Here is a 27791-nt window from a genome sequence, read left to right as displayed (position 1 = left end):
AAGATTATGTAGATGTTTCTAGATAAATGGGTGCATGTAGGGGGAGGAAGATAGAGGATGGTCCAGGAAAGTATGTAGGTCAGCACTATCCAATAGAACTTTTTGTGATGATGGAAATTTTCTCTGCAGTACCCAGTGTAATAGTCACTATCCATATACATACCTAGGTAAGCACTTGAAATGTGACTAGTCTGACTGAGGAACTGAATTGTAAATTCAGTTTTATTTAAATAGCTGCATATGGCTAGTGGCTACTGTACTGTCAGAGAACAGTACAGTTTTATGTATAGATCATTAGTAGTGATGTCATGTTGATCTGTGAGTACCCCATTATCTGAATGTTGAATGTTAGAGCTATTTCAGGTCTTGATGTTGTACACAAAACCTTAACACCTTAATGCATGTTTGGTAAAGTCTTTAGAATGGTATCACTAGAACGGGTCAAGAGGTAAGAACGTTTTTTGGCTTTCTAGAATGCTGTATCCTTTTATAATACTAAGATAAATGGTTATCACTCATCTCCAATCATATATTACTAGATTATAATATTATATAATAAACATTTTATAAATGTTCTACTATGTTAGTAGATGCGCTGTGGTACGCTGAGTTTGTTTCAACTTAGACTAAGCAAAAATATACACTTTCTGAAGTGTTTCTGTGCATTTGCATTTCCTCTTTTGTCAAATTTCATTTGCGTATCTTGTGCTCATTTGTAAGGACTGTTATATATGTAATGTTAGTTTGTAATTGTGCATTATTCCAAATTACTGTTATCATAGTAGTTGCCTCTTCACAAATCTACATTCAGAAGCCAATACAGGGAATAATGTGAACAGTCGGTGGGATGTCCTGGGAGTGGTTCAGTTGCTGAGACCTTCCTCCCTGTCTATTCCCAAAACACTTGTTTTGTTGGGATCTGGGTTTCATTTTTCTATTTTCAGAAATGTTTCATACTTTGATTTAAATTTAGTAGTATCATGTTTTTGCTTTTACTTCTGAAGTAATATATATTTATGCTATAATTCAAATATATGTTCAAACATAATGTTAATGTAAATTTATAGTGTATTTGGAGTGTTGTTCTGACTGAGGAGTAGGGTGTTCAAATTGCTAGTTTATAAGTTGTCATCAGGAACACATTTATTAGTCTGTGGGATGTGATTGGAAGAGGTTTAGACCTATGGCCGGATTTTGTTGCTTTGTTGCTATGCTTAGAGTTCCATCAGTTGTACATACTATCTATTTAAGAATTCTTTTTTAAACAAAAATGTCCTGCAAGAGGTAAAATATTAAGCATTTTCAGGGAGTTACGAAGAGTAGGGAACTAACTTTGGGTAGGAAGGAGAGGTACCATCCATTCTTTTTGAGGCAATTTGATAAGACTTCTGCTAATACTTAAGTGTAAGTTTCAACCATTCTCTCCTTCCTTCCTTCCTTTTTTTTTTTTTTTCCTTTTTTCCTTTTCTTTTCATGAAGGACCAGAGTAATTTTAGAGAATTAACTTTATTCTAGTGATGGATATAAAGACAAGTTTGGGAAAAGAAGAGCTGAAGAAAGAGGAAGTTGATAAAGCTTAGCCTAATTCAGATTTTTGCCTAGGACTGTTAATACCCATTTAGTTGGACTAAAGACACTTAGGAAATTCAGGTGATAAAGAACCCTCATTGCATGCAGATCTTACGGAATTTAATTTTCTGTACCAAAGACTGTGCGTTTGTGTTTATATAAAGTCTAATTTTGTTAGAAGTACCTTGGCTAAAGATCTTTAAGATCTGGGCATTCTTACATTCCCTTTGGCCATTCCAGAAAATTTCAACAATTAATTTTTAATCTTCTAATTTAGATGCAATTTAAAATTTTTTATTCTGCAGATTGCTCATATCTTATGATTAATTTGAATTGCGGGAAAATTGAGTGTTTATTCTCTCCCACATTTAAATAGCCTGTTCTTGCCTAAACACAACCATAGACTTTGTTGATTTTTATATCTTTGTTAAATATGTCTTTCAAAGGTTACTCACAAATAAATGATACTTCCCCATATTTGCATTCAGGTATACTATATGGGGTAGTAGTATATGAGGAAAGGAACAAAAACTATGTTTGTAGATGAGCTTATGAAGCTTGCAGAGCTTCATTTTGGCTGTTGGCAGGTTCCCTTCCTAATGGACCTGTGCCAGTGATCTTGTGGTTGAAATCAGAAGTTTCTCCTGCTTGTAATTTTGAGTAGGAATTTTGGATTACTGCTCCATGCCTCCACCTACTGGTAGGGAGGGCTCTTTGTTTTCTGAAGATGACAGCAAGAGGAAGAAGGAGAAGATGAAAGCAGGGCAGGGTTGGGGGAAGAAGATGAGTTGTTGGTTAACTAAGTTTCAGCAAAGCCTACTCTGTTATCTGTGTTTTGGGTAGACCAAACTCGAGCTCAAGCCCATGTAAAGTACTTGACAAATGGTGCTTAATAAAGATTCAGTACTCTTGTTTCAGTGATAATTATTTGTTTCCATTTATTGATTGAGTACTTCACATGCCAGATACTATAATTGATGTTTTTAATCTTTACAAAAACTCTATAAAGTGCTATTACTCCCATTTTTACCTTTTTTCCCAAGGAGTAAACTGGCCTTAGAGACAATGCATTACTTGCCCAAGGCATCACAGGAACTTTGACAAAGGCCTGTCATGTTCCACACCCTTACTTTTAACCTCGCCTGCCTTGGTGAAGGTGAGTAGAATATAATTAGTCTTTTAGGTTTATGGATTATAGATTTTTGTTGGCTCATGGATGTGGGTAAGGAAAACACATTTGGTGATTTGAGGTGATTATGTGAGGTGATAACCTGTATTCTGGTCTTTTCAAATCAGATCTGGATTTTGTTCTAGATGCCACTTTCTAGGAGGACATGACTAAGTTAAATCATACTCTGAAGATATTACCAAGATGATGAAGTGATTTGAAAGCACATTGTTTGATATGTGAGTGAAGAAATTGGAGACATTTAGCTTGGAGAAGGGAAGCCTCAGGATTTGGGCCAACAAGATGGGGATGGAGGTAGAGAAGTGGTTGGTGAGAGGCGATAGAGCATTGCTGTCTTCCAGTAGGTGAAGGACTAGCATGTGAATGAGAAAAAGGAGGGGAGGATTAATTTAGATTTTGATTGGTTGTATGTTCTTGATTGCTATACCCTGTTCCTACTTTGTGAGGGCAGTCGCTAATATGCAGGAGAAGATACAGGCCTACAGTTGTCACTTGTTCAAGGTAACACAACTAGATAGAAGTGGATTAAACTCTGGTTTATTCTGACCTGACCCTAAAGACTATGCATTCTCTTCTTCCTTTTATGACACTGGAAAAGGATATGACTGCAAAGAGTAGAATAGGACGAATAGGTAGAAACAATAGGGAAATAGGGAGGTCTTGTGTTTAATCACACTAATAATTAAAGAAATGCAAACTAAAAGAATGATAAAATAAGTATATAACATGAAGATTACACAATGCTAGTAGGATATAAATTGTAAATTTGCTGAAAAGTAATTTAGCAGTTGATTAAAAAATTAATACTTTGCCTTACTTTACTTTTAGCACCTACTATCTACAGTTTGTCCCAATTTTGTTTAAAACTAAATCACAAAATATATACAAATCTATACACCATGCATACTCACAAAAAGGAAAAATATACCCAGAAGTATCCCCAAATGCTAATCGAAGCCATCTCTGGATGTTAAATTATACCTAATTTTTAACTTTTTGTTTAGAATTTTGTGTAATTTTACCAGTGTTCTTCTTTTAGCATAAATCTTCTTTTTAATCACAATAATCCTAGAAAAAGTGAACCAAGTTGTATTTGGGCCCAGATCTCTGACAGAGATGTCCAGAGAGAGATCAGGCTACTTCATGAGATTATAAATTGAGACAACAGCTTGAAAGGTACCTGGATAAGGATATGGTCAAAGGGATTGACTTTTCTGGTTCCTTCCAACTTCATGATTCTGTAATTTCTTTGGGTGACTCTATTATATGCATTACGGTATTTTTGTATAGCTCTAACAATTATAAAGTAGTTTCACTCTCCATGGGAGATGTTGAGAAGTAAATTAATTAATTAATTAATTAATTTTTAAAGATTTTGTTTATTTATTCGACAGAGATAGAGACAGCCAGTGAGAGAGGGAACACAAGCAGGGGGAGTGGGAGAGGAAGAAGCAGGCTCACAGCAGAGGAGCCTGACGTGGGGCTCGATCCCGTAACGTCGGGATCACGCCCTGAGCCGAAGGCAGACGCTTAACCGCTGTGCCACCCAGGCGCCCCGAGAAGTAAATTTCAGTATAATTATTGTTAGAAAAAAAAAGCTGGAGGTATCACAATTCCAGATTTCAAGTTATACTACAAAGCTGTAGTAATCAAAACAGTATGGTACTGGCACAAAAATAGACATAGGTCAATGGAGCAGAAAAGAAATCCTAGAAATAAACTCTTGATTATATGGTCAATTAATCTATGACAAAAAGAGGCAAGAATATGGGGAAAAGACAGGCTCTTTGATAAATGGTGCTGGGAACCCTGGACAGCTATATGTGAAAGAATAAAACTGGACTACCTTTTAACACCATACATAAAAATAAACTCAAAATGGATTAAAGATCTAAACGTAAGACCTGAAACCATAAAAATCCCAAAAGAGAGCACAGGCAGTAATCTCTTTGACATCAGTCATAGCAACGTTTTTCTAGCTATGTCTCCTTAAGGCAAGAGAAACAAAAACAAAAATAAACTGTTGGGACCGCATTAAAATAAGCCTTTGCATAGTGAAGGAAATCATCAGTAAAGCAAAAAGGCAACCTACTGAATGGGAGAAGATATTTGCAAATAATATCTCTGATAAGGGATTAAAATCCAAGATATATAAAGAACTTATACAACTAAACACCCCCCCCAATCCAATTAAGAAATGGGCAGAAGACTTAAACAGACATTTTTCCAGAGAAGACCTATAGATGGCCAACAGACACGTGGAAAGATGGTCAACGTCACTCATCGTCAGGGAAATGGAAATCAAAACCAATGAGAGATCACCATACACCTGTCAGAATGGCTAAAATCAAAATGACAAGTGTTGGCAAGGATGTGGAGAAAACGTAATTCTTGTGCGCTGTTGGTGGGAGTGTAAATTTATGCAGCCACTGTGGAAAAGTATGGAGGTTCCTCAAAAAATTAAAAACAGAAATACCATACAATCTAGTAATTCCACTACTTGGTATTTACTCAAAGAAAACAAAAGCACTAATTTGAAAAGGTATATGTTTCTTGCAGTATTATTTACAATAACCAAGATATGGAAGCAGCCTAAGTGTCCATTGATGGACAAACGGATAAGGAAGATGTGGTGTACACGCACACGCACACACACACGCACAATGAAATATTGCTAAGCCTTTTTTATAAAAGGATGAAATCATGCCATTTGAGACAACATGAATGAACCTAGAGGGTATAATGCTAAGTGAAATAAGTCAGAGAAAGACAAATACCATATGATTTCACTCAGAAGTGGAATCTTTTTTTAAAAAAAGAATAAACAAAGTAGAATCAGACCTATAAATACAGAGAACAAATTGGCAGCTGCCAGAGGGGAGGGGAGTGAGGGGTTGGGCGAAATGGGAGTGGGAGTGGAATGAATAATTTACAGGGATAAAAGGCACAGCATAAAGAATGTAGTCACTGATATTGTAATAGGGATGTTTGGGAGCAGATGGTAGCTACACTTGTGGTGAGCCCAGCGTAATGTATAAACTTGTCAAATCACGATGTTGTGCACCTGAAACTAACATCATGTGTCAACTATACTAAAAGCATAGTTACGGTTTTGAAGAGCTATTTGATGACAGCTCATGAAGAGACCATAAACAATGACCATAGCACAAGGACTAGGTAGTTAGGAGTTAGGGCCTAGGAACTGGTTTGATGTGGGAGTTAATAAAAAAAATTTCCTACTCTTTTAGTGTGGGAGACCAGGTAGATCATGAAGCTAGTAACAAAAATACGGATAGGAAGGGGAGGCAGGTTTTGTTTTTCTCTGTGTGTGGGGGGGGGGCAGGGGGAAGAGATAATAAATATACTTTAAGTATGTTGAGTTCAAGTATCTGGGGAGCATCCAAGTGGGGATATCCAGTAGGCAATATTTTAGGAAGGTTAGGACAAATGATGCGTTCTAACTTTCACTGTCAGGGTTTTTTGCTCATATACCCCTTCAAAGAACTGGAAAAACAAACAAAAGACTATATCTTCTCACACATTAAGAATTTTTTCTCTAGGGGTGCCTGAGTGGCTTAGTTGAGCATCTGACTCTTGATCTCAGTTCGGTTCTTGATCTCAGGGTCATGGGTTCAAGCCCCACATTGGGTTCCATACTGGGTGTGGAGCCTACTTAAAAAAAAAAACAAAAACATTATTTTTCCTCTAAGTTTCAGTATTTGTAAATGTTATAATTTTTGGTGTATTAATTAAATCACAATTTAAAATACCTCCAGGGAATTTTTAACAACTTGATATTTTCCATCATCTGTTTAAAAAAATACGTGAACAATATCTTAATTTTAACAGTCAGAATTTTTTTTTCCTTATTTTTCTCTTGAACTCACTTCTATTTTTCTGTCACTACATATTTTATACTTGAAAGCATTTTACCAATCACACTATCATACTTCATACTTTTCTACAATGAAAGTAAGTAAATTCATGAATTTAGTGAATGGGAATAAAAAATGCTTTGTATTAATTGTCACCCAGTTCTTCTGAGTTCTGTGCAAAAACAAGTATAATTAAAAACATTTAAAATTTCCTATGTTTGGGGCACCTGGGTGGCTCAGTTAAGCATCTGACTTTGACTAAAGTCATGATCTTAGGATCCTAGTATTGAGTCCTGCATGGGGGATTCTGCTCCTTCCTCTCCCTTTGCCCCTCCCCCTACTCATGCTATCTCTCTCTCTCTCTCTCAAATAAATAAATCTTTAAAAAAATTTTAAATTAAAAAAATTAAATGTTCTATGTTCATAAGGCTGTATCAAATTTATTTTGGTTTCAGTTAGCAGTACAGTTATAGCCAGTACACAAAACAACATATGAATTGTAAAATTTTAAAATATTAAATAAGACAGTAAAATTTTATTGGAAATGGATTCTATTTTAAATTATTTCGTAAATATTTATAGTTTATCCATTTATAAATACTATTAGAGAAGATGCTGTTTTGCATTGCCATTCTTTTACTTTAATAATGAAAGTATTGAAAAATCTCATGAATAAAAAGTGCTTTATTTTAGCAGTATCACCCATTCTTCCAAGTTGACAATGAAGTGATTGATAATCAAAATTATTTTTAATACTTTGTCAGGTAGCAACTAGATTTGGTTTAACTTATACTCATGGAACTCAGAATTGGTGACCCCTTTACCTGGGAAAAAAAATTGGATACCCCAGTCTGTAGAGTCATTAACTTTCTCATCATGGGTATTTTGAACTCTCCTTCGGGCTCTTTGGATGTTGTGACACAATAGCTGTTGGACAACAGTAAGTATAGGGAAGTGTTGAGTGTTGCAGTTTCATTTGGAGGTGGTAGAAAGAGATGAAAGGGGAGAGGAAGTAAATGAAAACTGATACAGTGGATTAGCAGAATGGTCCTAGAAAATTGTACATATGGATGTTGAGAGCTGAGAAATCAGTTTCTTTGAAACTCTCCATGCTCTTGTACTTCTAAGGCTCATACATGCATGCCCCAGTTTGTAGACCACTGGTTTACTATATTCCACCTTGTTATTATCCTGTTGCTGTGTTTTACCATTTTCCATAGGTATATAGAAATAATACTTCATACATCAACTTTTTCCCCTCTGGTATTTGATACTCCTAATTCTAGGTCTTCATACTTAATCCTCTACAACTTCTTTGGAAATGGAATCAGGATATTAATGCTTGAAAGGGGTCCTATAAGTCATTTTAAAGATTTGATGGTTGAGATTCAGAAAGGTTAAGTGAGTTCTCCAAGATTCTACAGTTAGAAAGTGGAGAAGTTAGATTTTTAAAATTAGTTCTTCCCAACTTTGTTGCTTTTCTCACTATGTCCCCTACTTTCTTGTAAAAGGATTGATCTTTGAATTTCCTTGAATAGCAGTCTTTCTTTACTGAATATTATTCTTTGAGTAGCAAAGCATCTATGTATAGTCCAGTGATTATTTGAACAAGTTAGAGTAGAAACCCATTCAGTTTAAAACATACCTGAGGGGCACCTGGGTGGCACAGCGGTTAAGCGTCTGCCTTCGGCTCAGGGCGTGATCCCGGCGTTATGGGATCGAGCCCCACATCAGGCTCCTCCCCTAGGAGCCTGCTTCTTCCTCTCCCTCTCCCCCTGTTTGCGTTCCCTCTCTCGCTGGCTGTCTCTATCTCTGTCGAATAAATAAATAAAATCTTTAAAAATAAAAATAAAAAAAACCATACCTGAGTTACTTCTTAAAACGTAGTAAGAGATAAAGCAAAACCATTATTGAAAGTATAATGAGCCAGTTGGGAAGATACCATTTGATTTGTTGAAATGAAATTTATATATAATTTATTTAAATTTATATATTTTTTATTTTATTTTTTAGCTTTTATAAAGATGTATTTCACCTGTACTTTAAAAATTAAGAATAAAGCTTTTTTTACATTGAGTAATAAAATAATTAATATTCCTTATATACAAATTGCTCACTCTATAGCCTTTTATGTATGAAATGGTAGGTGATGGAATTTTTTGGTATTTTTTTTATTTCATTTTACTTTTTCCTTGAATTTTTTATAGTGAACGTTTTAAGAAAATTTTAAGAAAAACAGTGAAGCCATTCCAAAAAGCAAACCTTTTTTAAAGACTTAATTTTTTTAGAGCAGTTTTAGGTTCACGGTAAATTTAAAAGGAATGTACAGAGATTTTTCCGTATGCCTCTGGCTCAAACACGTGTATAATAGCATCCCGCATTATCAACACCTTCCACCAGACAGGTACATCTGTTACAATTGATGAACCTACATTGATATGACATAATTATGCAAAGTCCATACAATACTCATATCCATCATTAGTTGTATCATACAGAGTATTTTCATTGCCCTAAAATCCTCTGTGCTCTACCTAATTATCCCTCCTCCCCCAGCCCCTAGCAACTACTGATATTTTTATTGTCTCTAGTTTTGCCATCTTCAGAATGTCATGTTGGATTCATATAGTCCCCAGCCTTTTCAGATTGGCTTCTTTCTTTCACTTAATGATACGCATTTAAGGTTCTTCCCTGTTCTTTTATGGCCTGATAGCTCAGTTCTTTTTAGCACTGAGTAGTAGTTTGATGTCTGGATGTACCACCGTCTTTCCATTCACCTAGTGAAGGACATCTTGGTTGCTTCCACGTTTTGGCACTTAGAAGTAAGACTGCTTCAAACCTCTGTGTGCAGGGGCGCCTGGGTGGCTCAGTCGTTAAGCGTCTGCCTTCAGCTCAGGGCATGATCCCAGGGTCCTGGGATTGAGCCCCACATCAGGCTCCTTGCTCTGCTGGGAGCCTGTTTCTTCCTCTCCCACTCCCCCTGCTTGTGTTCCCTCTCTCACTGGCTGTCTCTCTCTCTGTGAAATAAATAAATAAAACCTTAAAAAAAAAAAAAAAACTTCCTTTTAAAAAAACAAAAACAAAAAAAAAAAAACTTCTGTGTGCAGATTTTTGTGTGGACCGAAGTTTACAACTCCTTTGGAAAGATACCAAAGGAATGTGATTGCAGGGTCATGTGGGTAAAGTATGTTTAGTTTTTGTAAGTAACCACCAAGCTGTCTTCCAAAGTGCCTGTACTGTTTTGCATTTCCTCCAATGAATGACAGTTGTTATTACTCCACACTTTATCAGCATTTGGTGTTGTCAGTGTTTTAGATTAGCTATTCTCATAGGTGTATAGTGGTATCTCGTTGTTTTAATTCACATTTTCCTGATGATATATGATGTGGAGGGGTTTTTTTTATGTTTTTTTTTTTTTTTTTGCCATCTGTATATCTTTTGTGAGGTGTCTGTTAAGGTCTTTGGCTCTTTTTTGATTGAGTTGTTTTCATATTATTGAGTTTTAAGAGTTCTTCGTATATTTTATATAACAGTCCTTTATCAGATGTGTCTCTGGCAAATTTTTTCCCATTCCGTGGCTTGTCTTCTCTTTCTCTTGACATTGATTTTGTAGAGCAGAAGTTTTAAATTTTAATGAAGTCCAGCTCATCAATTTTTTTTTTTTTAATGCACTGTGCCTTTGGTATTGTATCTAAAAAAGTCATTGCCATACCCAAGGTCATCTAGGTTTTTTTATGTTTTCTTCTAGGAGTTTTATAGTTTTGTATTTTATATTTAGGTCTGTAATCCATTCTGTTAATTTTTGTGAAGGGTGTTAAGGGCTGTGTTTAGATTCATTTTTTCATGTGGATTTCGAGTTGTTCCAGGATTATTGGTTGAAGAGACTATCTTTGCTTCAGACTACCTTTGTTCTGTTGTCAAAGATCAGTTAGGTATATTTCTGTGGGTTTGTTTCTTGGCTCTCTATTCTGTTTCATTGATCTATTTCTTCTTTCACCAGTACCACACTGTCTTAATTACTGTAGCTTTATAATAAGTCTGGAAGTCCAGTAGTGTTAGTCCCTCCAATTTTGCTTTTCCCCTTCAGTATTATTGGCTACTCTGGATCTTTTTGCCTTTTTCTTTAAACTTTAGAATTAGTTTGTTGATATCCACAAGATAACGTACTGGAATTTTAATTGGAATTGCATTGAAACTAGATCAAGTTAGGAAGAACTGACATTTTGACAATATTAAATCTTACCGTCCATGAATATGTAATAACTCTCCATTTATTTAGTTGTTATTTGATTTTATTCATCTGAATTTTGTCATTTTCTCGTATAGATCTTGTGCATATTTTGTTAGATTTATACCTAGGTATTTTATTTTGGGGAATGATAATGTAAATGGTTATTGTGTTTTACATTTTATTTATTTTTTTTAAGATTTTATTTATTTATTTGACAGAGAGATAGAGAGCACAAGTAGGCAGAGCAGCAGGCAGAGGGAGAGGAAGACTCAGGCTTCCCGCTGAGCAGAGAGCCCGATGCAGGGCTCGATCCCAGGACCCTGGGATCATGACCTGAGCTGAAGGCAGACGCTTAACCGACTGAGCCACCCAAGTGCCCCGTGTTTAACGTTTTAAATTGCACTTGTTCGTTCTGGTATACAGGGAAGAAGTTGGTTTTGTATATTAACCTTGTATCCTTCAACCTTGCTATAAGCAATCATTAGTTCCAGGGTTTTTGTTTTTTTTCCCTATTCTTTCAGATTTTCAGTGTAGACAGTCATGTCACCTGTGAACAAAGATAGTTTTATGTCTTTTCCAGTCTAAGCTGTGTTTCTCTCTTTTTTTGTTTTATTACATTAGCTAGGATTTCCAGTGTGACATTGGAAAGGAATGGTGAGAAGAAACATCTTTGCCTTGTTACTGAAGGATTCTTTTAACAAGGCAAGAGAAATAAGATCTATAGGGGAAAAGAAAAAGGAAAAGAAAAAAGACCTATAGGAAAAAATAAGACTACTCATTAGAAAATTGGCAGAAGACTCAGCTCCAGAAAGAAATACAAATGTAGGAAAACATCTTTAGCTTAGCTAGTAATGAAGGAAATGGAAAAAAAAGAGAGAGAGAGAGAAGGAAAAAAAGTATTTTTGGTGGGGGGAATCATATTTTCATACTGGCAAAGACTGATGTGTGAGAAAATGGGTATTCTTATATACAGAGCTGGGAGCATCATTTGATTCAGCATTTTGGGAGGGCAGTAGATCTTTGCAAATCCAAATTATAAGTGTGAATACTACCCTTTTTGCAGTCATGGAATTTGTCTAAAGGGGCAGTTGCAAAAATTTGCTACAACAAATGTGCATAAATTATTTTGGTAACAATTTGCAACACTGGAATGATGGATATTTGGATTATTTCAGTGCTCATCAGTGTGGCGGTTGGTTAGAATATGTTGTTTTAATTCAGCATAAAACTCTGTCCAGTAAAATGATGCCACATATCCATATTCGTCTTGGAAAGGTATACATAACAGTTTGGGGAAAATACTAGTTGTAGAGTAGCATGTGTATTAGCCTGTTTATTTCTACATAACATCTGATTTTTGTAAATAAAAATACGGAGGATATTATATACACTAATGTATGCATACATACAAGTCTGACGGGTTGGTCAGCAAAACGTTAACAGTGGCTGTCTTTGGGACTGGGACTTCTGGTGAATTTTTACTATCTTTGTACTTGTTAATTTTTTTAAAACAATAAAAATATATCACTTTTGTAATAAGAGAAATCAGTAAAGTTATTACCATTAAGTGACCTGTCTATTATGTAGAAATAATGAAGAAAGGTCTAGTTAGCTAGTAATTTAATAAGTATAAATAGGTGGGTCAGAAGTGGGTTGTTAATTGGCACACAGTAGGTATTCAAAGTGGTTTCTTAAAATGGAAGTATAGTGCTTTACTGTATGGAGGAATACACTTCATTTTTAATGGGAACAAAAAATTTTGCCTATTTCAGAACTGAGAAGGTAAGCTTTTTGCTATAATTTATTCACATATTTAAGGGTCTCTGTATTAGGATAACGTATTTATAGAATGTAAAAAGTCGTCAAGAAAATTTATGACCCAGAATCAAAATGTTAATGTTAAAAGAGACTATGAAAATCAGTTTCCTCAACATACAGATGAGTAAACAGAAACCACAGAGGTTTTAAAGGCTACACATAGGCAATATAGAAATCTCTTCTTTTGAACATCCATTTTGGCTACTCAGTTTTTGCTTGAACATTTTTGGAATGAGATTACCACTTTATAAGGCAATCCATTGTGGTGTTAAACGGCGTAGTGGGTTGAATAGTGTCCACTAAAAATTCATGTCTACTTGGAACCTCAAAATATGACCTTATTTGGAATAAGGATCTTTGCAGATATAATCAAGATGAGGTCATATGGGATTACAACAGGCCCTAAATCCAATGACCAATGTCTTTCTAAGAGGAGAGGACACACAGACTCAGATACATGCAGGGGAGGCCATGTGAAGACAGAACAGAGATTGGAGTGATGTAGTTTACAAGCCAGGGACGCAAAGGATTGCTGCGACACACCAGAAACTCCTAAGAGGCAAAGAGAGATTCTTCCCTAAAGCCTTCAGAGGGAACATGGCCCTGCCCTACCAACACTTGATTTTGGACTTCAAGCCTGCAGAACTGAGAGAAAATAAATTTCTGTTGTTTTAAGCCACAAAGATTGTGTTATTTCAGTAGCCCTAGGAAATGAATACAAATGGCTTTGATTATTTAAATGTATTTGTTCGTTCTTTCAATCAGCAGACATTTACTGAGCACATTTCTATGCTCGGTACTCTACTAGGTGTATCAAAGACAAATATATTTCCTGCCTTGGTTCGTGGAGGTCAGTCTAGTAGGAAGGACAGCTATGTAAATATAAAATTGCAGTACACTTGATACATGTTCTCATTACAATAGTATATATGAAGTTTAGTAGTGGCACAGTTGAGCTGGGAGAACCAGGACAGGTTTTAGAAAGAGAAACCTTTGTGCTTGGTTTGAAAGATAGAGCTGAAATCAGCCTCTGTGGGAATTCTGCGTGATTCTGCCACCACTAGTGCTATCAGTCCTGCCTAGTTCAAGGCATGTTTGGCCTGCTGTGATAGCATCCTTTCACCAGAATTCTCTCTGCACGGATCTGTCAAAGTAATTTTTTAAATGCAGTCAGCTCATGCCACTCTGCTGAAACGTCAGTGGGTTCTTACCACAGTAAAAATAAAATCCAAACTCCTGTTCATACTATGGCCCCATGTAATCTCACACCTGCTAACTTTTCAGTTCCCTCTTTCGCAGTGGTCTTTTTTGCTGTGAACACACCAGGTTTGTTCCCATCTTTGACTTTGCTCTTATTTTCTCAGTCTCAAGATCTTGTCCTGGCTCCTTGTCCTTCTAGTCGCAACCCACTCTGCAGACTCTTCTCTGATCACCCTATTTAAAACAGCACCCACCCCCCAGCTGTTCTCTTACCTTGTTTTATTTGTGGCATATACCACTAACTCGATTCATTTGTCTGTCTCTGCCTTCCTCCCCCACCTTACTCCCCACCCCTGCTACCACAGAATGTGTGGTCAGGAAGCAGGGATCTTGTTTACCCTGTTCAGTGCTGTGTCCCTGGTGTGCAGCACACAGGAAGTGTTCAGTACAGAAGAATGAAGAAAAATTTACTCTTTTAGTCTCATGCTATCATGTCAGATCATATGTCACCATAACTCTGGGATGAGTCCCAAATTATATTCCTGTAATTTCATTTTATAGTCCCACCTACTCCCTCCCCTTAAAATTCCACCTTCATCCTTATACCCTTTCTGAGCTGCCCACTGTGGTATGAAACTATCTTAATCTCTAAATTTATGTAATCTTATTTAAGAATTCTCTGAGGTTTAGAAAATTTGTCCAAAGTAACACAACTGTAAATGGTGCTTCTAGGATTTGAACTTAGATCTGTCTTTGACTAGAGCTCCTCTCTGCTGTACTGTAGCCGGGGGCTGAATGCTTTTGGTGAGGGTGGGGGGTGGAAGGGTAAAAAATTAAGGGTTATAATAGGAGCTCTCTCTTAATTGGAATAGAAATAGCAGATACTTATTTGTTTCTTTAAGAAGACCTGGATGATATTTGTTAAAAGGAATTCTAAAAAGAAACTTGAATTTTTGGGGATTAAAGTTAATATGTACTTATTATTTAAAAAACGGAATATGTTAAAAAAAAAAAAGAGTAAACACCGCCTGTAGCCCTACCACCCAGAGATAAACACTGTTAACATTTTAGAACATTTTCATCCAATCATATTCTGTGCAGAAATAAAATACTGTGATGTCATTTTCACGCACAAATCTTTCTCTAAATTTTGAAATCATTTCCTAATGTAATTACTAGATCAGAGCACACTGTCAGATTTCCTGAATCACCAGAAAGGTGATATCAGTTTATATTTCCATGAGCAGTATGTGAGTGCCTTTTCATACCTTTCTGATATTTTTAGTTTCCATTTCTTAGATTTTTGTTGATATTAAACTTGAAATAGTTGTTTATTATTAATTACCTTCTAGCCGTTTTCTGTGACTTGTCTATATCCATTACCTATTTTTCTAGAAGTGAAATGTGAAATTGGAGGCAAAAAATTTTATGCTTGGAAAAGAATATTGAAAATGATTGACTTGAGATCTTCTGAATGTACTATGGAAGCACTCTCACTGTTTAAACAATCAGCACACAATCTCTCCCTCAAGTGATATTGTAAATTTAGTGATACTACCTCAGATTTTTTACTAGTAAGAAAAAATGGAACATAGAACTCATTTTACATAGCTTTTCAAAAATCTCAATTTTTAAAGATAATTTCTATCTTAACATTTAAAAGGTCTTTTAGTGGCTTAAAATATTAACATAAAGGAGGACAAATTAAAGATAAAAGCAAAATATATATTACCTAACATGCGTAGAACCAACATTTTCATTTTTCCTTTGTTTCAGAGTGAAAATTCATTTTCAGAGAAAAAATTTTCTGTAAGTGACTTCAAGTATTTTTGTGGTTGGCCTTAGCTCATCTCCAGTTGAGGTGTAGTTCTAATAACTGTGGAGTTTTTCCACACGTACTTCCCCATCGGTGGTGTTTTAAAATTTCCTTTAGAGCAGGATTCATGTGGGCTATGCAAGAAAAGTCATTGAAGAGATAAAACTAAAATTTTAGAACTTTTATTTATATTTTTATTCTTACTGTTTTAGATCCTAATTTTATTCATGTTGCATGGAGTACGTAAAAGTAGACGTATACAGATCATAAATAAGTGCATTACAGGTTTGGAGACCATTACCTCAGAGCATCTGTTGATTGCTGTGAATTCTTTCACACACACACACACACACACACACACACACGCACGCACGCGCGTGCGCCCCATTTGTAACATATCAAAGGGTTCTCAGAGTCCGTTCATTGTGATACCTTACCATAACCTTCCTTCCCTCCTGAATCCATTTAGCTTCAGCTTTTTGTCGATTTGACTTTATTAACCATCTCTGATTTCAGTCCTTAAAGGTTGCAGCCAGGATTAACTGTCAAAACAGCCGGCCTTGTACACTGATCTGTCCTGACTTGAGTTTGATTAGATTATGAGCTCTTTAAGAGTAGACACTGTTTATTTAGCTGTGTTAAGCCCTGTGCTTCACACAGGGTAGATACTCAGCAAATGTAAAAAGTACGTCAGACCCTCATGAGGTCCTATCTGTCACTGAGTCCCACGGAGTCCAGCTTTCTGCTTTACTCAGACTCCCTCCCATGCCCCTTCCCACAGTGCCGCCTCACACCCTGCTGTGCAAGCTAGTCATTTCAGTCTGAAATCCTCTTATGCCATCTCAAGGTGGTCACTTTTAACTCTTTGATGGCCGAAGGATTTCTGGAGAGTCTCTTGAAGTGGCATTGGTATTCACATTCCCTCAGAGAAAGCCGGTAAGTGACATGGTCAGAGTGAGGGATAGGTTTCTAGCCTGTAAAGACTTTATAAAAGGTCTGTGGGTTTCTCTTGGGGCCTTGGTTGTGATAATAGGTTAGATCCCTGTTGTTGAGTAACCAGATGACTATAGGCAGCCCTTTTCTTCAATACCGTGTGGGACTTAATCGTAGGTCAACATACCCTTTTTGTTTTTAGGATAAAAGTATGGAACTAGAGAGTACCAAACCAAAAGAAAATGGTTATAAAATTTCCTTGTTAGAAATTAGACTGGTTTCTCCAGGTAGAACACCAGAGATAATAGAAATACAGCGTGGCCCCGTATGTAATTTGAAGTTTTCCTGGAGCCACACTTTAAACAATAAAATGAAACAGGTGAAATTAGTTTTAATATATTTTATTTAACCAGCTGTATCCAAAATATTAACATGTAATTAGTATTAATAAGATGTTAATGATATATTTTTATCATTATATTTTTGGAGAGCACATCTCAATTCTGACAAGCACTATTTCAAGTACTCTGGAGCCACAAGTGGCTAGTGATTCATGTTTTGTGGTACATCTTGTTAGAGGGCGTCAGGGCCACTTCATATATATATATATATATATAATTAGACAAATGTGTAGTTATATTTTGTAGAGTTCTGTACATTTCCTTTGTTCAAGCCTTTAATTATTAGGAAGTTTGGAGCTATCAAAACTCTGTATAAATTAGCTGCATTTTTAGACAGATTGTATAGTTTCAAATATGAGAGGACAGCAAAGTTTTTAGTAGCTCTATTTTCCTTTCTTTGGGCTGGGCTGTTTCAGTTTCTTGGATTTTGGGGGGGGGTAGCTTTAATCTTAAAAGCTGTGCTTTTCATAGTGGGGCCAGCTTTCATCCTTCTTCAGATATATTTTTAGGTTGATGGAAGCTGCTGGGTGAGAAAATGCGTAAAGCTTTTTGTTGGGTCAGTTTCCAATATATCCCTTTGCATTGAAACTTTGTTTTCTCTTAAGAAATACAAATATAAAAGATGAAACAAAAAGCCTTTTTTTTTTTTTAATAGAGAAAGTTTACTAAGTTATACAGAGTCAGTCTTATTTGGCTAAGGTTTCTAGCTAGTAGTGCCCTTGAAGAACATGAGTAGATAATTTTTCATTTATTAAAGAAAGAACACAATGGCTGGATTGCAGACCTGACATCTTGGATTTGAACATTGGCCAGGGGATCCATATTTTATACAAATATGAACGTGTATAGTATAAAGATTCCTTAAATCTATTTTGAAATCGTTTTTCTCTTAAAGTGAAAAACGATTTCAAAATATTTAATTAACCAATCAAACAATTTCAACTTTTGAAATTATCAAAATAATTTAAACAGCATTTTTGAAAGTTTGAAAAGGAATAATTAATAATCCCACTGTAACATTGTTATTTTTATGTATTTGCCATGTTTATATACATATTTTAAGATAGCTGTGATGAATCGGTACATTTAACTTTGTGGCTTTTGGAATGTATTTCTTTTAAAAGCGTGAATTTGTAATGTCACTCAGTAACAGAACATTTTATTTTGTTGTGGTATAATAGCCTGGCAATAGGTACAGGTCGATGAAGTGATTCCAGTCCATGAAGTAATACAGGGATCCATTTGTCGTGGTTGTCTGTGAGTTGCTACCAATCCAAACGTGGGCCTTAGGGAAGGGGAGAGACAGAAGTTCAGGGCAGTTTACTGTGGAGGAGGTGAGGGAGGAAGTTGTGGTATCTCTTCCATTCTGGCCTTGGTGAGAACTTAGTCACAGGGCTCCACCTAGCTGTAAGGGAGGCACTGAAGGAGAAATAATAGTGTAGGAACATGCTTTACACAGCTTTCTCCATGATTTTGGGTTATTTCTTTAGGATGGTTTTATATAACTGGGATTACTGGTCCAAACAATATGAATGTGTGAATAGGATTTTTATTTCTAACTTTTCTGTGGCAGCCATTTCAATACTTTGATTGACCAGAAGCCAATTGTATAAAACCTTCAAGTATTACGTTGTTGAACTTCAAGTAAGGGAAATGAGAATCTTTGGCGTTCTGGCTTGGAACTACTCACTTTCCACCACACTCTGAGCCAGCTTGATTGGCATGGAAGTTCTGTCAGCAGGAAGCAGGGCAGACAGACCTCAGCTTGAAGGGGGCTCAGATCTTCAGCTTGGTGGGTGGTGCCCAGTGGCATCATTTTCAGAAGTACAAGGGAGGGCCAGTGGCTCAGCTCGAATAGCAGGGATGGCAGTACTATCTGAGGCAAATGTTCTTGGTTGAGGCTACACATAAGCACAGGAAAGACCTGGGAAGGCCCAAGGTATTCACATACTTTTGACTGACCCTGAAGTTGCATTCGTGCAACTTGGAGACTTGAGAGGGCGCTATGGAAAGATAAACCCAGGGCAAACTTGAAAAAAGACTGAACTTCACATGAGCTCCCCTTGCCCACACACATATCCATTGGCAGGGGTGGGAGCTTTAGTGGCTCGAGGTGTTTGAGATAAACTCTGTCTAATCAGAAATTGACCCCTAAGTGATGCAAAAGGATAACCCCTAGGAAACCGGGCTTAAAAATAAAAGCAGCATATTTAAAACTGAGCAGAAATACCAGTGACTGCATACCTCAGGGAGAAAGATTTTACATATTTATTAGCCCAGCCATGATACTAAACAAAATGAAAGAGGTAAACAAGATAGCAACAGCACCTATAAGTGGGAAAAGAATCAGAATCCTGAGTTGCTATATTATATTATATAAAATCCTTAGGTTTAACAACAACAAAATTATAAGCCATGTAAGGAAGCAGTGAAGTGTGACTCATGCATGGGGAAAAAAAGCAGTAAAAAAGAATCTTCTCTGAATGTCCCCAAATGTTGGGATTTAATAAAGACTTCAACTATTATAAATTTATTACAAGAACTAAAGGGAACCGTGTTTAAATAAAGGAAATTATAATTATAATGTAAGTCAACAAATGAAGTTTCTAGATGAGGGTAGAGAAATAATAAAAACAATTAACCAAAAAAAAAAAAAAAAACCTATCCTTGATATGATGTCATGAGAGAGTACTTTACCTCTCTAGTAGTCTTCCCCAAGACTTATAGTCTGAGTCTGATGATGAGAAAAAACAGGCAAAGTGAAACTCGGAATCATTCTATAAGAGCACTTGACCAGGACTCTTAAATAAATCTGTCAAGGTCATGAAAAACAAGGAAAATCTGAGAACTTGTAATTACAAATCAGAGGAGACCAAGGAGATATGATGACTGAATGAAATGTGGTATCCTGCATTGGATCCCGGAACAGAAAAAGGAAAAAGTAGTGGAAAAACCGATGATATCTGAATAAAGACTATAGTTTTGAACCAATGTTAATTTCTTACTTTTGACAAATTTTACGATGCTTATGTAAGATATTAACATTAGGGAAGGCTGGATGAAGTGTATACAGGAACTCTCTATACTATCTTTGCAACTTTTCTGTAAATCTAAATTATTCCAAAGTAAAAAGTTTAAAAAAAAATCAAATGGAAATTCTAGACTCGAAGAATACAATGCCTGAAATGAAAAATTCACTAGAGGGGTTCAACAGTAGTTTTGAGCTGCCAATAAAAAGAACCAGTAAATTTAAAGACAGACCAATAGATATGATTCAATCTGAGAGACTGATGAAGAAAAAGGAACAGAGAGCCTCCGAGATCTGGGGAAAATACCAAGCATACAACATATCTGTACTGGGAGCCCCAATGGAGAGAGAGAAAGGTGCAGAAAACGGCCTTTTGGAAAATTTTCCAAATATGACAAAAAACTACACATCCAGAAGTTCACTGAACTTCAGTTGAATAAATACAAAGGACCTGTTCCTAGAAACAGCATAGTTGATCTGTTAGAAGACAAAGACAAAATCTTGAAAATCAAGAGAAAAATAACTTGCTACATACAGGGAGGATCAGTGTGATTATTAATTATTGCTGTCTCATCAGAAACACTGGCGGCTAGAATAGGATGACATATCCAGAGTGCTGAAAGAAAAAAAAAAACAATAATTCTATATTTAACAAAACTGTCCTTCAAAAATAAAGGTGAAATAAATACATTGATATGCAAAGACTGAGACAATTTGTAGCAAGCAGACCTGCCTAACAAGAAATACTAAAAGAGGGAAGTGATACCAGATGGTAACTCTGATCCACAGGAAGAAAGGAAGACACTGGAAATGTAAATATGTAGGTTAATATAAAAACTTGAAATACTTTTTTTTCCTCATTAACTTTAACAAAAATACTTGAATTCCATCTAAAAACAAATTTAGTATCTGTAACATTTCATTACCCCCACCCCTGCATGTTATAGTTAATTCATCCCTGTTGTAAACAAATTGTTCACAGCTGTTTGCCTTTTGGTCTGTAGAATCTCAAAATTTTTCATTTCAGAACTCCTTTCCATCCTAAAAAGTTACTGAAGAATCCAGGGGGTTTTTGCTTAAATGGGCTTTATGTATTGATATTTTTTGTATTAGGAAATAAAACGGAGAAAAAATTCAAATGCTGTTTATTTGCAAATAACAATACCAGTTACATGTTAACATAAATAACGTGTTTTTTAATGAAGAAAGTGACTATTTCACAAGCAAAAAAGATAGGACAATATTATTGATTTTATACTTTTCAAATCTCATTAGTGTCTGGTTTAATAGAAAACTGCTGGGTTCTCATATAGGCTTCTGCATTGAACTTATTGAAGTATGTTGATTTGGCAGAAGTATATAAAGAAAATCAGGCCCCACTCAGATGTAGTTGGAAAAGGAAGGTGTATAATAGTAGTCTTTAATTATAATTATGGATATTTTTCTTTGATATGGTGCCAGAACTCAAGAAATGGTAGTTTTGTAAAGGTTAGTTGCAATGTGGAATCTGAAACATACCGGTGAATTTTTTTTGATTCATTGTTATATTAGGCAATGTACTTTGTTACATCAAAACTCATCCTTCCTATTTATCTCTAAAGGATAAGGGAATAAACGAAAGTTTTCTGTCTGAAATAATCTGGAAAAAAAAACTGTTAGGGTAATTGAGTGTTACATAAGAATGTCTTGAAATGGCTTTTATTAGTATTTGAGATTTCTAAATTTAATGCCTTCTGTAAATTAGGGCTTAATTTAAACTACTGGAAGCTGGAATCACAGATTATTTTTACTATCTGCTTAATTTAAAACTTATTTATAGCATCATCGTCATTGTAAAAGTTATACCTCCTTGTGGTAAAGCTAAATAATTTAGAAGGGTGTAGAATGTACTTAGAGTAAAACTCACCTTACCAATTCCCAAGAGATAAGTAGTGTTAATAGTTTCTTGAATGCTTTTTCTGAAAATATGTTCACATATAGGTATCTTGATATGAATTATATGTATATGTGTTATATGTATACATATGAAAATCTTTTTTTTTTTTTAAGATTTTATTTATTTGACAGAGAGACACAGAGAGGGAACACAAGCAGGGGGAGTGAGAGAAGCAGGCCTCCCACTGAGCAGGGAGCCTGATGCGGGGCTCGATCCCAGGACCCTGGGATCATGACCTGAGCCAAAGGCAGAAGCTTAATGATTGAGCCACCCAGGCACCCCCATATGAAAATCATTTTAAAGCAAGTGGAATCATAATATACATATCGTTCTGTAAATATGTAAATCTTGGCTATTTTTATATTAGTATATTATGTCATTCTTTTTTAATGACTGATTAATATATATTTTACTAGATTGGTTATTACAAGAAAAAATTTTAGTAATGGAAGTGCCACTTTTATAATTAGTTTCATTCAGTTGTTGCTCCTTTGTTGCTTCTGATCCTTTGTTAACATTTTTATTGGTCAAAAATAATAAAATCACTTGCAAACTGAAATTGGATGTCTTGGAAAGTGTGCAGGTTTTTATGAAGTTCATGGATGTGATGTTAAAAAACTCAGAGCTACTGATAGACAATTGAAACAGAAAATTCTTAAGGATAACATATTAGATGCTTTTAAGGGAGCCTGATGTGATTACAGTGACTTTTGATGTAGATGATTAAAGAGAAGGCTCCTAGGAAAAATGGATGAAGCCATGCAATATTTCTGAAAACAGTATCTTTGCGATCATCTCCAAAGAGAAAAATATGAAAGATGTGGAATATTGTGTTATCATACAATTTTGTTGAAAAGATTACACTAAAAGTAAAGTTGATTCTTGATTCTTTTCTATTCTAAGAAATTTGTGCATAGTTGAAATTATAACTTAAATCTTGCCAAATGTAAGATAACTTAAAACTTATTTTTTATTTTTCAAGTCAAAATTTTGAAAATCCTTTATCATTTTCAATATTTACAATTACATTTTGGTCCTTAGCTTAGATAATTCACTTAAATGATCTTTTCTCAAAATCATTCATGTTTAGAAAAAATCGGAACTCATGAATTCCATTGTGTGGATGTACTTTATGTAATTTAATCAGGTCCCTTCCAATCAAGGATATTTAGGCCAGCAGTGTGTGTGTGTGTGTGTGTGTGTGTGTGTGTGTGTGTGGTGTGTCTTAATGAACAGTGCTGTAGAGAATATCCTGTACATATATCTTTACATTCCCATGTGAGTATATCCATGGAATACATATCTAGAAGGGGAAGAACTTGGGTCAAAAGCTATGACCATTTACAATTTTGATACCTCTAAAAGTATTACGTGAATTTACAGTCTCACTACAAAACTTGGTGTACACTTTCACAGTGTATTCCTTGTTGTCCAAACCTTTTCTTGAATTAGCACAATGAGAATTTGTAGTGTGAGAGTTTGTACAGTTAGATGTATTGTTATCCAAATCTGTTTACTTTCTGAGATTTGAACAGCCAGAGTAGGGACAGTCTGGATAATAAGGGGTTCATATGAAAATTTATCCTAATCTGTTTAGCTCCTCAGTTGGATAGTGAGAGTTTGAATAACACGGGATACCTGTTGTCTCCTCATTGGTGCTGAGGTATTATGAGTCTTTGTAATCTTTGCCAGTGTGATAGGTTAAAATAAAAATGTCTCAGGTTTGTTTTGCTTCTCTTTAATTTTAAGTCACACTATGCATATTTTAATTTTAATGGCATTTATATTTAAAATGTATCTTTCAATTACCTTATTGTATCACAAGAGTAATATTCCAATATTATGGAAATAAAGCCTTATTACAGTATTACTAATATTTTATCTCATTTCTTTTTTTTTTTTTTTAAGATTTTATTTATTTATTTGACAGAGAGAGACAGCCAGCAAGAGAGGGAACACAGCAGGGGAGTGGGAGATGAAGAAGCAGGCTCCCAGTGGAGGAGCCTGATGTGGGGCTCGATCCCATAACGCCAGGATCACGCCCTGAGCCGAAGGCAGACGCTTAACGACTGTGCCACCCAGGCTCCCCTGTCTCATTTCTTTTAACCTTATAGTAAATTTTTATGTAGCAGTTTTATCGATTTAGTGAAATGTCTCATTTTTTTTCCCTTATAAGGCTTCTGGTTCTATATTGTAGTTAGAATATTATCTTCTGTGCTTCAAGATAATAAAAATATTCTTTCTTGTATTCTTCTACAGTCTGGTACACTATTCTCTTCATAATTCTATTTCCACAGGTTGTTCCTTATGTTTTGATCTTTGCTCCATGTGGAATTTATTGTAAGGAATAAGGCAGAGATCTAGTGTTCTTTCCTCCACTCACTATCCAGTTTCTCCTAAATCATTTATTAAGTAATATATCTTTTCCCCATTTATTTAAAGTGCTACCTCTACCATATGGGAAATTCTTGCATCTGTTTGGTCTATTTCTAGACTCTAATTCTGTTTCATTGATTAGTCTATTCATGTGCTAGCATTAAACTTTTAATTACTGCAGCTTAATAATCTATTTTAATATTTAATAGAGCTGTTCTCTCCCCTCTTTTTTTTTCCTACCTAATCTTGCATACATGTTAATTATTCTAGAAGAACTTATTGATGGTCAAAAACTCCCCTGTGCCCTCTCACTACCCATAAAATATCCTGTTGGTATTCTTACTGGGATTGTTTGAATTTGTAGTTTGGGCAAATTGACATTATGAGAATTAATCCAGATAAAGTGGTTAGAGCAGTGCCTGGCATAGAGTAAATAGCCAAGAGACTTGCTGTTGTGCTAGATATTCTTTTTGCCTTTTCAAATATATTCTTCACTTTCTCCATCTTGCTTTGTGCCCTAGGAGGCTGACCTTTTATGAATGGATCATCGAGGCTCTCTAGCCCTCTGGCTTCTTGTTGGACTTGGCCAATGGGAGGTCTTACAGGAGATGGGTGCATGGGAGGAAAGAGGGTATATTTCCCAGCCTCTTACCCTATAGAGTTGTGTTTGTCTACCTAAGGCTGCTCTTTCTGCCAGGGTCGGTTCCTCTCCCATACTGAGAGACCTTACTAGGGTCTAGTAGTAGCAGTGGTAGCAGCTCCCTGCTATTGCCAGCCCCGTGAGTGTGCCATCATTTTCCTGCTGGGAACCTGACTGATGAAACTGCTCGCATCCTCCCCTTCCTTCTCCACCTCCTCCTCCTCGTTACTGCTGATACTGAATCCCCCTATTCCAGTTTTCTTTGAGATCCTTCAGTAGAGATTAAAATTTTCTTTATAAAGCCTTTATCATTATTATTTATACCCAAGTTTACTTTTATTCAGTTGCAGTTATAAATGGAATCTTTTCTCTCATTATGTTTTCTAACTAATTGGATATAAGCAAACTACTGATTTTTGTAGTTAATTTTATAATCAGCTGTATACTGAATTTTCTTATTGTTTCTAATAGCTTTTTAGTACCTTATTTCATAATCACCTGCAGACAATTTAAAATAATGATAATTTTGCATCTTTTCCTTCATTAGGAGTATTTATTTGGGAATGGTTATGTTATTCAAATACATTTCTGCACATCTATTGAGATTGTTAAAATTTTTCACCTGCAGTCTACTAATTTAGTAAATTATCTTAATAGATAGGCTAATACTAACTTACCCTTATATTCCTGGAATAATTCTTACTTGGTTAAGCTATATTATTCTTTTGTGGTTTCTACTTGCTAGTATCTTGGTTAGGACCTTTGCAACAGTATTTCTTTCTGAAAATGATCTATAGCTTTCTCTCCCCATCCAGTGTCATGTTGTGGTAGCAGTACTTTGTTTACATCGTCCCGGTATTTTTAGAGGCAAGTTAAAAACAGTAAAGCAGCAAAGAAAAAAGAGATTTTACACAAGTATGCAAATATCTTTAAAGCAGTGAGGAAGTTAACTTGTTACCAGGGAGACTAGCATCATACCTTGCTGGTTATAAGGCTGTCTTTTTTTTTTTTTTTTTTTAAGGTTTTATTTATTTATTTGACAGAAAGAGAGACAGCCAGTGAGAGAGGACACAAGCAGGGGGAGTGGGAGAGGAAGAAGCAGGCTCCTAGTGGAGGAGCCTGATGTGGGGCTCGATCACGCCCGGAGCCGAAGGCTCAAGATCACGCCTTGAGCCGAAGGCAGACGCTTAATGACTGCGCCACCCAGGCGCCCCCCAGGCGCCCCCCAAGGCTGTCTTTTGTATCAAAGTGGTACAAAGTCAATTGTTACAAGACTTCAGATGTGTGTGCAATGCTGTGGTAACATACAATACCGTCTTTCGCTTGATCTTTCATCTATGTTTCCTCATTCTATGAAGAGAAATGGGTAAATCTTCACCCCATTTAACAGATAAGAGGGCTTAGATTCAGAGAGACTGCTGCTTGCTGGAGGTCATATGGCTAATAAGGTTTATCTCCGGACCTAGAAAACAAATCTTGTGACACATGGTCAATGCTCCTTTGCTTCGTTATCTTTAGAAATAGAGTCAATGAAATCAGATTACGTGCATATTTCAAAATAGGAGAGACCTTGGCTCAGATTTTATTTTCAAAGTGAGTATGTGTGAAGAATTTAGCACTCTTCTTATAATGCATATTATAATTCAATTTAAATGTATAACGTCTTCTTGAGGTAGTCAGAGAACAGGTTTATAACTTAATACTATAAATGTCAGAATCACCTAATTTAAAAACTACATGCAAGGTTTATATAGGCTCTTCCCAGACAAAAATGGAAGAAAAAATAGTGTCTTCATTTACTTATGAATAAAAAATACTGAACTTCTTCTTTTTAAAAGAATGAATTACATTTTTTTCTTTATTACTAAGCTAATACATATTTATGAAGGAAAATTTAGGGAAAAACAGGCAAAAATATCAGAATCCTCTGTAATCCTACCACCCAGTGTGAACATATTGGTGTTGAGCCCAACAATTCTAGTATCTATCTAAATGTATTCTTTTTCTCTGCCTCTTACTGTGCATAATGTTTTATAATCAGTTTTTTAAACTATATAGTAATTTTTCATATTATGAAATATAGCAGTATTTCAGATACTAGAGACTTTTCTAAATAAAGTCTTATTAGAAACCCAAATTAATGCAGTGTTTTATTGGTAAGGTTTTTATATTGCTAATTTATAACTTTAGTATGGGAATACAAATGTTGATTTGATGAACAAAAAAATTTGAAATAAGGTTGTATCCAGTGGTGTTCTGGTAAATGCTTGTTACCTACAACTTGGATGAACCTAGAAAATGTAATGCTAACTGAAATAAGCCGGACACTATAGATCACATAGTGTATGATTCCATTTATATGAACTACCCAGGAAATATATTTCTATAAGGACAAGATGCCTTTAGATCTCTGGAGGAAAAATTGGTGGTGCTTGCTGATGTCTGCATGATACTTACTCTTAAGGTTGAGTGGTGTTCCAGATTTGGTTAATTTAGCAACTCAGCAGCAGCATCACTGACCCATGTTTGTTCTTTCTGTTTTGCTATCTTCAGTGTGTTGGAGTTGTCCTCACACCAGCTTTTATCATGGTTGCAAAGTGGCTCTAACAGTTCCACGTATCCAGGCTTGACAATTTCCAGGGGAAGAGAGGGCTGTCTCTTTTCCTTTTATTTTAAGTGCAAAAAAACCAAACCAAACAAAACAAAAACAAAACAAAAATATTCCATGGGGCTCCTTTAGCAGACTTTCCATCACACCGGATTGTATCACATTGCCATT

General features: G+C 35.6%; 1 protein-coding gene across 4 annotated transcripts in view; it reads left to right on the top strand.

The window, feature by feature from the left end:
• PDE7A (phosphodiesterase 7A) overlaps positions 1 to 27791 on the top strand; it is a 114269-nt gene that overhangs the window by 5056 nt on the left and 81422 nt on the right. The window lies entirely within an intron of this gene.

The sequence above is a fragment of the Ailuropoda melanoleuca genome, chromosome 9 (genome assembly GCF_002007445.2).
Source record: "Ailuropoda melanoleuca isolate Jingjing chromosome 9, ASM200744v2, whole genome shotgun sequence".
Classification (NCBI taxonomy): domain Eukaryota; kingdom Metazoa; phylum Chordata; class Mammalia; order Carnivora; family Ursidae; genus Ailuropoda; species Ailuropoda melanoleuca.
This window is presented reverse-complemented; position numbering and strand designations above follow the sequence as displayed.